Raw genomic sequence first — 12,714 nt, forward strand, 5'->3', positions numbered from 1 at the left:
GTGGCTCCTAGAGTGAGAAAGCAAAGACATCAAGAGTGTTTTGGAGAGGTGAAATGGGAAGGTACTTTCACATGTGTGCAACAAAGTTTTATAAAGGTAGCAATGGAAAAGAGATTCAGCTATTGATGAAACCTTTCAACAGTGAAAGGCAAGATTCTGGGGAGATGAATTGTTTCTTGGTATTGTAGTCCTGTCGGTGCAAACTTTGTGAAAAGCATACTGGTTTTGTACTTGCAGGCAGTGCCTTTTAACCTATGGACTCCTCCAGGGGCCACCTCAAATCTAGAAGAGGAAATAAAATATGCTTTATCATCACTGTCTTGTCAGGTTTTTTGATTCAGTAAATTGATTCATCTGTCTTTTATTTAAGGAAAGAAGAGAGATCTGGGAGATTCCAAGAGGAAAAAAAAATATGCTGAAAACCAAGTGTAGTTCCTAAGTGCAACCATGTACTAATTTGCTGCCTCATATTTAAATCCCAAACACTTAATGTCAGGGGAATTAATGGCTAAAGATATAATAATCCTTATACTGAATACATTATAGATGTAAGAGGATTATTCTGATCAAACAGATGGAAATCCATATTTCATCACACTACTACTGCTTTACCTCTGGCCAAAAATAAACAATGTTTTTCCATCAGTGATTTCAGAATGTCAACAGAGCACGGCACACAACCCTGCTGAAAAAGAACCAGTTATGGCTGAGATTTTCAAAAGCAGCCAGTGGATCTGAAAAACTGTTTGACTCCTTGGGCTTTGTAAAATCCTTCCTAAAACTCTTATCTTTGTAGACAACTAACATGTCTAAAAGAAGAGGTAGCTCAGAAACTTATCAATTCACAATATTACTTTTCTTTTAAAATCTCTAGACTCTCTTCAGCTGTGCTTGGCAATTTGTACAGACTGATACATTTTTTTTTTTTACTTTTTTCTCCTGCTGAGGTACATTTACATTTGAATGTGTAAGGCATACAGAGGGTTCTCTGAACTAGGACTGATGTGCTGCTTCTGGTTACTCAAGGTAACCCTGTTTATGTATAATTAATTATTCCTGACCCTGTACTGATTTTCTCTTTTACAGATGGATTGCTTATTCTCTAATAAAATGTTTGAACATAAAAATGTAAAGGATAAGATATTTTAGGGAAAAATTAAGGAGCACAGCTTCAAGTAACTACTTAATTGATATGTGATCTTACAAAAACACAAGTTGAGACTTGAAGAGTCATTTTACAATGCATAAAATAAACTTTATCCCACCCTTTATTAAATTAATATAACTATCCCCAGGTTCCTAAGAGAATCATTAGAAATCTCTCTGGACTTTTCTGTCCAATGCCATTATCCCCTGCACGTTCCTGTCTATTGGGCCAATCCAACAGCCACACAAGAAATCGGGAAGGATTTTATAAGTTTCTGGGGATGCTGAGGCATCTTGGGGATTCAAGACAGAAAATGCACTTGACATTATTGAAAAGATATCCTTCTGTCTCTCTACCCTCCAAGAAATAAAATTCAGTTCCTTTTAAAAAAAAAAAGGAGCTGATGGGGTCTTCCAAGTGAAAGGCTCCACAATCTAGTTCAACTTCGTTGAAAACTCTTCAAAGATAAGTTTTGAATTGAATTGAAATAGCTAAATATAGTAATGTCTATACTTATTTTTCTGAAAGGGAAAAGGAATATATATATATGTAAGCACACCTGAATTTATATCTGTCTATCCATGTGTTTCGGACATTCTCTTTACCATGAAATCAATTACTGTAAGCAAGCTTAAAGTTGTTGCAGTCTGAGTATCATGCATCAGTATCACAAAATACAAGAACACAATAGATGGAACTCAGCCCTTCAAAATTCTGTGTTATTCTTATCTATTTTATTTTTTTAATTCTAGTTTATGAACGTACAAGTCATTTTCCAAGTGTTTCACCACTTCACCTCAACTTTCTTGGTTAGGAAAAAGAAAATCATGTGACAGGAAATGTTGATATAAATGCTGATGGAGAAGAAGTTCTTGTAGGGCACAACATTTCTGGCACATCCTCACGAACTCAGACTGAGCCACATCTTGAGGAATGTTATTTAATGGGACCTTATCTATTAGCTAGTTCTAAATCTGTGTATAGATGCAGAGATCACTTGATTCCACAACCTGATGTCTTCAGAAAAGAAGCACCAAAATAAGAGCGAGAATATAGCTAAAGGAGTGAACACTGATATCCAAATACGATTTACAGACGTTTATAGTAGTTTCTATACCTTCAGTACTGAGAGTTGAAATTTACTTGTCTCTTGTAAGTACAATGGTGTATAAAATGTGCCATCAGTACAATGTTCTGAATTTTTCCAACATGTATTAAAAGTTTAGATAATGCCAGCTGCATAGGAAATAATAAACGGGGGGCGGGGGGGGAACAAAAATAAACCCCAAAATAAACAAACAAAAAACCCCACAAAAAAACTGTGAAGAGAATCACTCTGTATTGAAGATCTTTCTTCATCTGTGGTTTCATACATTGGGAGTTTGTTAATTGTGTTTTCCATTGTCAGGAAAGGGAGCCTCACTTGCACTAGACACTTTACCTTAGGATCCTGAAGTTGGTTTAAATGCCGGCATCTCAGATGTGTTATCTTACTCCCAGTCTTATTCACAAAGGCTTGCAAGATGATGCAGAAGTAGGAATGGGCTATCTTCTTTCTTATTTAATGAAGTGACATTATTCGGCTGTTCTGATCGAAAGTCAGAACATCTAAACTGGTAACATAAAGTTAATCATCTGACATGTGGCTATTGAACAGATTTGGCTAAGTCCCAACTTTTTGATTATTCAGATCCAACTGCAAAGAAGTCATTGCACTATCAATGTTACTGGTTCCTGGTTCCTGTGGGTTTTGAAAAGTATTCCTAGAGCAAATGAGAGGAAAGTGTGCATCAAAGTCACTCTTCTGTCTCTGCTGGAAAAGAATGTACTTATAATTTCCTGTAATGAAGGAATAATATTCTGTACAGAGTGGTCTAATTAACAACTTAGAAAAACAGTTTGCCAATATTTCTTCATAAACATATGGGTGAGGATAAGAATGAGACAGGGAAGATGGAAGTTAGTTCTTGAATTAACATGCAGAAATTTAACAATTTTATGCAACATTAAAGTGATTATTACATGCAATATTAAAGACGGTGGATGGAATGATTAGATATTGTTTAATATTACAGTAATAATAAGTTCTTAAGTTCTTGCAGCCAGCTGAACCAATGAATACGTACGAAACACAGTTTTCTTAGGAAAATGATCACCATTGTGGATCAGATGAACGGTTTATCTAATGCAGTATCTTGCCTCCAGCCATGTCCACTGGCAGCTAGTTCAGAGGCAAGTACCGAACCACCATAAGAGACAACTCTGGATTTCCAGTTGAGGACATATATTAAGAATGTTCACTGCTGCCTTGAAGATAAGGCTGGCTGTCCTTAAATCTTTATCTTATATGATGTAAATGCACTTTTTTCTCCTCTTATTCTTTCAGAATTTGGTTACACTCCAAGTGGCAGTTTTGCTTTATGGCAGGTAGCGTTATAGTCTAGTTCATAAATAAACAATTAAACAACTCTCTGAAAGATTTTGGAGAAATACATGTTAACCAATTGCTGATGCTGCCAATCAGTTTTGTTCCCAGCCAGCAGTCAAAAGTCATATCATATCTTTCCATTCATTAACTTCGTGAGTGGAATTGGTAGTCACACAAATCACTGCAATTCGTTTTGCTCACAGCCTCAGCCACACATGCCCTTGTGGTATAAGATGCTATACACCAGCATACAGAGGGACTGCCCTTATTTTTGTAGTTGTCCTCTGTACTGAAACATCAAGCCTTCCATCAGGTATGAGAACTTCCTAGGAAGTCTTCAATTTCAAAAGAAACTCCGCCCCTCTACAGACCTGATGCATTTGGGAAGTGTTTATTCCTAGTTTCCCATTGGAGTCAGTATTCTTTCCTGCGCAAAATGAAACTCCAGCGAGATTTCTCCATCTGTTATATTACCATTTTGCAATACTTCATTTGTTACTATTTTGGGTATTTACTCCCAACGGTGCCTAAATTGTTTCAGTGCTGTGAGACTGATAACAAGGAGCCAGAGAAGCATTTGGGGATTTTCTTTCTCTCACTTTACAGGACCCAGAAACTCTTTCACCAGAAATGGAACAATGGGAATATTTAAGCTATTGTTCGCATTTCTTTGTATCAGCTTTCAGTTTCATAGGTATCCTTCTACAGGGAGGGGAAGAGGGCTGAAGAATAGGGAGGCGGAGAATCTGGGAGGTATTTGATGATTAGCTGGGATGAGACTGGTGAGAGGTGTGGTTATTGCAAGATGAATCATACCCCAGGGGCTTCATGAGGCTTCATGTATGCTTAATGCTTCTAATTCTCCTGGGCTGTAATTATCTCAGGATAGGTAAAAGAGCTATTTTTAGAAATGTCAATTTTCTTGATTTATTGGAATTTAAAAGCTCAGGCAGCAGACTTGGGGAGTGGGATTTAGCGGCCCTGTAAAGGTTGAGACACCAGTCATTTTGCAGTAATAATCTGAGAGGAAGGAAACTCTCGATTTCCCCATCCCAGGAAGGCCAGCAGAACTTCTGAGACATTGATTAATGCCTAGTAAGTAGCTCTGCTTTCCTTTTCTCTATTCTGTGTGGTTTCTTCGTTTGCCTTTCTGCAACCAACTCTTTAACCCTTACAGCCCACACTGTCTGCAGTACATCACTGGGTGGGATCCCCTGTCCCTCTTCAGCTGTGGCTCTGTATTGCCCTGTTCCTGTATCTCTCCAGGCTGCTTCAAAGCAAGCTTATACCTTTTATCAAATCCCCTTCTATGTATTTTCCATCTGTTTGCTTGTTATTTGCATCCGTGTGTCATTTTGCCCTCCCCAAAACCACTGCTTCCATGACCGTTTCTCTGTTTGGCACCAGACTGGGGTTGAGGCTGTGTGGAAAGCAGACAGTAAGGAGAGGCAAAGGAATCTCAGCAGGGAGAGCTGCTGAAACCATAACCTGTGCAAGTCATGAACACCTTTCTGCTGTGCGCAGCTTTTGTCGCACTCAAGCCCTCAGTCCATCCTGCTGCTAAAAAGCAGCCTGGGATTTGGTATTTATTACATGATGTATTTACTGAGTTTCCCTCTATGTCCTGAAAAAACCCCACCTGTTCCTGGAATACACACATACATACATACTAAAAAAAAAAAAAAAAACTTGCACTTTATTAAGTGCTGGAATTACAGACAAAGAGAGAGAATAAAATCTTTACCCAGCAGCTGCTATCTGTGTCACCATGTACTGTAGAAAGAAGTCTCTCTCTATTCCTGGTTATACACAGCTGGTTGATTTAAGATGCAAGTTCCACAGCAGAGAAGAATATATATAGCTTTACTCATTTGCTTCAGGTGCAATTAAGTTATTGTTCTGTCTGAGTTCCCTGCTGAGTATTTATTCACAGTGTGATCTTGAGCAAATCAGGGCCCTGATTCAACAAATATTTAGGTACACTTACCAAGGTAGATCTAATCATACACTTAGGTGTTTTCCTGAAGTCATAATCCCAAGAAAGTTCCATAATACAGCATCTTTTGAAATTTTTTTCAACATAATTTCATTAAAAATGTTGGAGTTGTTCTGGATGTGTGCCTGGTTAGAAATGGTCAGAATTTGAAAGCTGTTGTGTGCCTTTCCATTCATCAGGCAGAATCAGAGGGTTATATTAGTTAATGCTGTTACACCAGTGTTTACTCAAGTTTGCATATACACTGCTACACATTTTTCTTTCATCTTTTAATCCCACTCTTCCCCAAATTCTTTTTGTTAGCAATACAAATGATAGATGGTCTATTTTAAAACTAAATTAATACTCCGATGAAAAATAAGCATAAGAGAGTTATGCGTCTCACTTAGATCTTAAGAATGGACATTTCTCCTTTATTTTAAGTTCTTGTGGTCAGATGTTTGAAATAGGTGCTCTGTGGGATACAGTGGCTGTAGTATTTGGGAAGCTCACTCTCCCAGGGGAGAAGATTTATCTCATCAGACAGAATAGCAGAGTGCTTTCTTCTTTTAATGATTTTGCTTTATAATTTGCCTGTTGTAACCCAATGTTAAATGACAAGTAAACCCCATTTAATTATACTAATATATGTCTACATATTATTTTGATAAAAGAACTTGTGTGAGCTGTTTTCTTCAGGCAGAAACCCACTGCAGCTATTGCTGTGAGAAGGAGATGATAAAAATGTTAGAGTCTTAATGACCTACTGTACCACAGCTTTACACGTTGCATAGCGGCTGAAGGTATCCACGTGAGATACCCCTCTGCTGATGTTTGAATAGCTCCTGGGAACCCACTTCAATGTCATTTGCAAGTTTGCCAAGCAGACCTTTATTGATCAGAATGTCAATTATGGTTTCTTATATGCTTACATTAATTACCCTGTCCAAGGGAGTGTGGCAAAATGAAGGCTATCACGGCTGATATTAGGCTGTCAGACTATGAATTTGTAGCTCCTTGAGAGCACAGAGAGAATCATTTCAAGGATAAAAATACACTGAAGATTTTGCACATAGCAGCTATATGTCATGATCTGATGTCCAAGCTCTGTCTAATATTTTCCCTTTCAGGATAACAGAAGTTCTCAGGCCTCATTAATGAAATCTATAGCCCAGTCTCATGTGCAAATAAAAAAAAAAAATAACTCTGACTGCTCAGAAAGAGAATTAGCTCTATATGAATTAGTAGGTCATGGAGGTAAAATCTGACACTGAAAGTGTTATCCACTTTGAAGTACAGAGGAAAACTTGTCTTCTGTCATAAAATCTTACATTCTAAACTAGGTTCCTTTAAAGAGATGCTGTCAATTTGTTTTTATATTTCTACTATTTAATGATATAGTAGTTCTTAGCATACTTCCCTCCTAAGTAAATAAAGGCAAAATAAATCTAACAGTGAGTTTAGCAAGTGTATTTCATGCACCTGACTAACCTTTAAAATTAAGTTAGACTTATTCTTTCCGTTGCCTACCTCCAATCCAATAAATAATCACAGGCGCTCCTAGAAAACACACCAAGTGTGAATGGTTAGCATACGAGAGGCTCTGTTAATACAACAGGGCTTCTCTCTTGCTTGAAAATAAAAACATACTGAGTGTTGTAGATGCAGGTCCTGCTTTCTGTGACTCTCTTGGGCAATGCAGGGAAAACTGACAGGAGAGCAAAAAATAGGGAGGAATGTGCAGCACCTCAAACCTACTTTTAACACATCATTTATTTAAAATTGCTACCTTAAATATGCAGCTCAATCTAATTTTTCGTAATCCTATTTGGGATGTAATACTCTGTCGATCTGTGCAGTGTTAGATTGTCAAAGCACTACAGACAACCTGCTGAGGAAGTTTATAAGTCTGCTTTCTAAACTATTTATCACCCAGGAGGTAAACATAATGTGGATTTTCTTACTCATTAAGAAAACTGCAAATTTAAGAAGTTAAGTTGCCCCCAAAACAAATTATTCAGAGCTTTCCGTGAATTAAAAAAAAAATAAATTATATATTGGTCAAATAAAATATTCATTAAATTGGAGATTAACTATATTTTAAATCACAGAATCACAGAATCACAGAATTATCAAGATTGGAAAAGACCTAAAAGATCATCCAGTCCAACCATCACCAATACTTCTCAGCTAAATCATATCCCTCAACACAACATCCAAATGTTTCTTGAACACCCCCATGGTCGGTGACTCCATCACCTTCCTGGGCAGTGCATTCCAGTGCCTGACTACCCTTTCCGAGAAGTAATATTTCCTAATGTCCAGCCTGAATCTCCCCTGGCGCAGCTTGAAACCATTGCCTCTAGTTCTATCACTGTCTACACGAGAGAAAAGGCCGACCCCTAGCTCACTGCAACCTCCCTTCAGGAAGTTATAGAGAGCTATAAGGTCTCCCCTGAGCCTCCTCTTCTCCAGACTGAACAATCCCAGCTCCCTCAGCCGCTCCTCATAAACTTATACATTAGGAAGTAATGGAGCCTCTCCAACCGTCCATGTCCTTCTCACACAGTGTATCTGTAACAAGGTTTCTTACCCCCTTGTACAGACCCAGATATTGAAATAATGACCTTTTATCTCAGATAACATAAATTCTGCCAGATATTGTATGGTAGACAACTTTCCAAGTTTCTGTTGTATGTGTTCTGTACATTGTCCAAAGCAGAGAAAACCTCCACACCCTTACCACAGTGACGATGCTAGAGAGGAGAGGGAGAGAGAATATTAAGTTGTGGTTTCTGCTCTAATTGAGTATATTTTAGCTATTTTAGAGAAAGTAGGTGTCTGAAACAGGCATACCGTTCTCTGAGGGAGAAGAAAAAATTACCTTTAGTTATTTCCAAAATCATTCTAAGAGAAGTTTCAGTTTGGTAGAGTACAGTAGACTTTGAGAAAAATAACTGGTGTTGATTGGATAGGATGTATAAGAAATTCTGCTTGGAAAGTCTTAAAATGTCTGCTGCATTAAACCATTCAAATAACATTTTATAGTGGCAATGCTAAAAAAAAAAGCCCAACCACCCTTTTATAGCAGCAAGAATGAGGTGCTATAAAGAGTGTACCTTGTGAAACCACAAAATTGCCTTTGTCTCTGTGCTCATTCTGTACTCTTGAGTTTATAAAGCTTAGGACAAGCTCAAGGGAAGATTTATCCTGTTTTGTAATAAAGGAGTAAGAACTAATAGGAGTAAGATATATTTACAGGAAAAATTAAAAAAAAAATCAAACCTCAACAAAACAAAACAAAACGAAAAACCCAACAGAAGTTCCCACATTAGATCTCTCATGTTTGTCGTAAAAAAGAGGAATGCAGAGTCATAGGTCCAGAACTATATTGTTGAGCACAGTTTGCCTTTCTGGGCTTTTATTTGCTATATACTGTTCAAAGCAATTTTTTCAGCAGATTGTCTCCAAGAAGAAATGACATAGCAAGATGAGCATCTTTAGGGGATCCAGAGGAATAGTTCACATAAAGACTGCAGAGTCATAATATTAAATCAGCACATTTCCTTACTTGTCATACTCTTCACTCCATCCTCTTTTGGGGGCAACCTGTGCTGAATGAGGACATACATTACAATATAGATAGTGGGCATCTAGAAGAGGTGTTCTCAAAGTGACTTGTGATTCTCATAGATATTTTCCAGATCCTGTTCAGTTTTGTCACAGCATTTACAAAAGGTCAGTACCATTATCAGAAGTAATGCTTCAGTTATGATTTCATGCACCATCTCCTCAAAACTGCTCCATATTCCCTCCTTTAAAGGATCTGTTAAGCCATCTTTGGTAAAGATGGCATAGTGGTTTCCTGGGTCACCTTGAACCAATCACTTAAAAACTTCATAAAATAGGAGTAGTAGCACCTCTTTATTTTACAGGGCTAATGTGGATGAATAAATCAAAAGCCTTCAGTGGATATTTAATGACTGTGTGTCAATATAAGAATCACTGCTTTTTAGGAAACAGATGAATGCTTGTGATTTATGTTTTTAACTTTAAATGAGTAAAGACCTTTTCAAAAGATACTCTTAAGAATAAAGAGGTTGTTTTTACTTATGTATTTTTCTTCTGTACATTTACTATCTCATAAGCACATTAGGAACAGAGATTCATTAATGTTTGTTAGACTCAGATACTGTGGTGATAAGCACAAGAGAAGCACCCTTGAAACAATTAATAGTTTCTTCCTCAGTTCAGGCTTTGAATGGTATTAATTACTGTAGGGAGAGTCACACTGAAATTAAATTAGAATTATAGAATCATCAAATACTTTAAATTAAACAGACTTGGTTTGTTGTTTGGTTGTTTGGTTGGGGTTTTTTTTACAAATTTTTACAAATTCTAAACCATATGGCAGGGGAATTTGAAAATAACCTGTTCTGGAAAAAATTTCCGCACTGTTGGAGAAACCCTGGAATGTCTATGTCTGTTTTTCTTTGTTCTCTATTTGTAGATGTGTAGAGAAAGGATCCATTATCCCAACATTTACTGTCATCATAAATCTCCACACAAAACCACCTATTTATGTAATTAGTCTTTACTAATTACATAACATTTTTGAGAAGTTTCCTTTACGTGCATATGTTTCTTGTTATCCTATCTGAATTTCCCCAATATTTGTATAGAATCCAAGTGAATAGAGAATGAAAGCAGGAATTGGTAAACACATGCACATCTGGATCTGCCCAGAGGAAGTGCAGATGCCTGAGTGATCACCTCCAGATTCACCAGGTCGTGGATAAATTTGTGTATTTCTTGTCCAGACAAACACGTATTTCAGAGGAATATTTTCACAACTGCTACACATAAGTATACAGATACTGAATTATATAGGACATATATGCTTATTTAAGTGCATGAGAATGCAGATTTACACACATACAGTATATATAATTATTTTCATCTGTGTGAAAGTGTATTCACTGACACATCAAATACAAGCTGAATTTTTATGATATTCATTAAGTATTTTACTGATGAGTATTTCTCAAAATGAAATATAAAAATCAATTACGTCCAGTAACAAGAATTACCACAGCTTTTAACAAACATATTACCTTATTATATCTGGGCAATTTTTTTCAAACACATATTTTACAAATGAGATGAATCCAGATTTTCTCTAGTTTTCTCCAGAAATGCATTCCACTCCTGCTCTACAAGCATGTTGTTCATGTCTATTATTATATAAATGAAAACATTGCATTTGTGTGTGTAAATGAATGAGAGGCTGCTCTTTAAATTTGATACTATCATTTGGGCACAAAACAGTCACCAATTAGTGATGTCTAGTTTTAGATAAGTGACCCTAATACATTGTTTCTATCTCATAATTATATCTCTCGAAGTCTGTAATCAAACCATGCACTATGCTGGAGAAGGCTATATGAAAAGAGAATACAGGAAGGTGTAAATGACAGTTATTTGTATTTTACAAAATGACTAGTGGAAACTTGTTCCTGAAGACCTGCCCCTTAAGATCCATTTGTTATTCCCAAAACGATCAGTTATTTTACAAGAAAACAACTTCTTCCTGCCAACCTTGTTTCATCTACTTTAAGACCCTTGAGAGGACTCTACATTGCAAAAGCATGGAATATTCTTGATCTGGAGAACAGCTCTTTTACTTGTCTGTAGCTGAACTGCCACAATCACTAATCTGTTCTGAAAATCTGTCATATTATCTGACCTAAAAAGTTCAGTCGCCCATTAATAACCTTCAGAGCTACCCAATCTCCTCTGCAACATATGTGTTAATGATGGATGAAGCACCCAAAGAGGAAGCTAGAGCATCAGAGAAGGAAAAAAAACAGGCTAATGTTGCCCTTACAGTATTTGATTGATTTAGACTGTGTACGGGAGTTGAGTAAAGGCTCTGCTGAGATTTGACTAGAGTTGCCAAGGCAGTTGGTGCTGCAAGAAAAGGTCAGAGGAGTTAGACGTAGCTGGATTTTTCACAGATGGCTGATGCTGTCAGTTTTATTTGACATAATCCATACTTGAATTTCAAGGGATGAATCAGTCAGATTCTACCACAGAGAGGACAGATCACTAACGTGTTTTATTTTACTAATGCTTCTGGTTCTCTTGGAAGCTCTATACACGGGCATACATAGTACCAAAGCAAATAGGGACTAAACCTACAGTTTTCCAAATCTATTTGATTAAGAGCAGAATTGTTATTCAGGACTTGAAGAGACATCACTTATGGCATGATGCCTCTGCTTTTTGTCTTACCTTCATTCACGTTGTTGTGGTTTAATCTCAGCCAGGAAATAAGCACCACACAGCCGCTCGAGCCACTCGCTCACCTTCCCCCCGCCTCGCCCCTCACAAATGGGATGGGAGAGGCAATCAGAAGAGTAAAAGTGAGAAAACTCATGTGTTGAGATAAAGACAGTTTAATAGGTAAAGCAAAAGCTGCGCACACAAGCAAAGCAAACCAAGGAATTCATTCACCACTTCCCATTGATAGGCAGGTGTTCAGCCATCTCCAGGAAAGCAGGGCTTGGTCACATGTAATGGTTACTTGGGAAGACAAACACCGTCACTCTGAACGTCCTCCCCTTCCTTCTTCCCCCAGCTTTAAATACTGAGCATGATGTCATATGGTATGGAACATTGCTTTGTTCAGCTGGGTTCAGCTGTCCCAGCTGTGTCCTCTCCCAACTTCTTGTGCACCTACAGCCTACTTACTGGTGGGGTGGTGCTAGAAGCTGAAAAGTCCTTAACTTAGTGTGAGCAATGCTCAACAACAGTTAAAACATCAGCATATTATCAACATTATTCTTATCCTAAATCCAAAACACAGCACTATACCAGCTACTAGGAAGAAAATTAATTTTATCCAGCTAAAACCAGAGCATATATGTCTGGCAGAGAGCATACTCTGTGTTGCTGTGCTTTTTAAGACATATTTGGGAGAAATAGACACATACTTTTACTCACCTATAGCTTACTATGCCATTATTTCTACATAATGTACCTTAATTTAGCAATCAAATACCTATTAAGCTTTGTAATAATTTCTCTATTTGCCCTAGCCATTGCTTAGGGTAAACTTTATGAATAGCTGCACAAGATAGAATTAGCTGGTCAAATGGTTTC

This window comes from Chlamydotis macqueenii, chromosome 1 (genome assembly GCF_036417535.1).
Source record: "Chlamydotis macqueenii isolate bChlMac1 chromosome 1, bChlMac1.mat, whole genome shotgun sequence".
Classification (NCBI taxonomy): Eukaryota; Metazoa; Chordata; class Aves; order Otidiformes; family Otididae; genus Chlamydotis; species Chlamydotis macqueenii.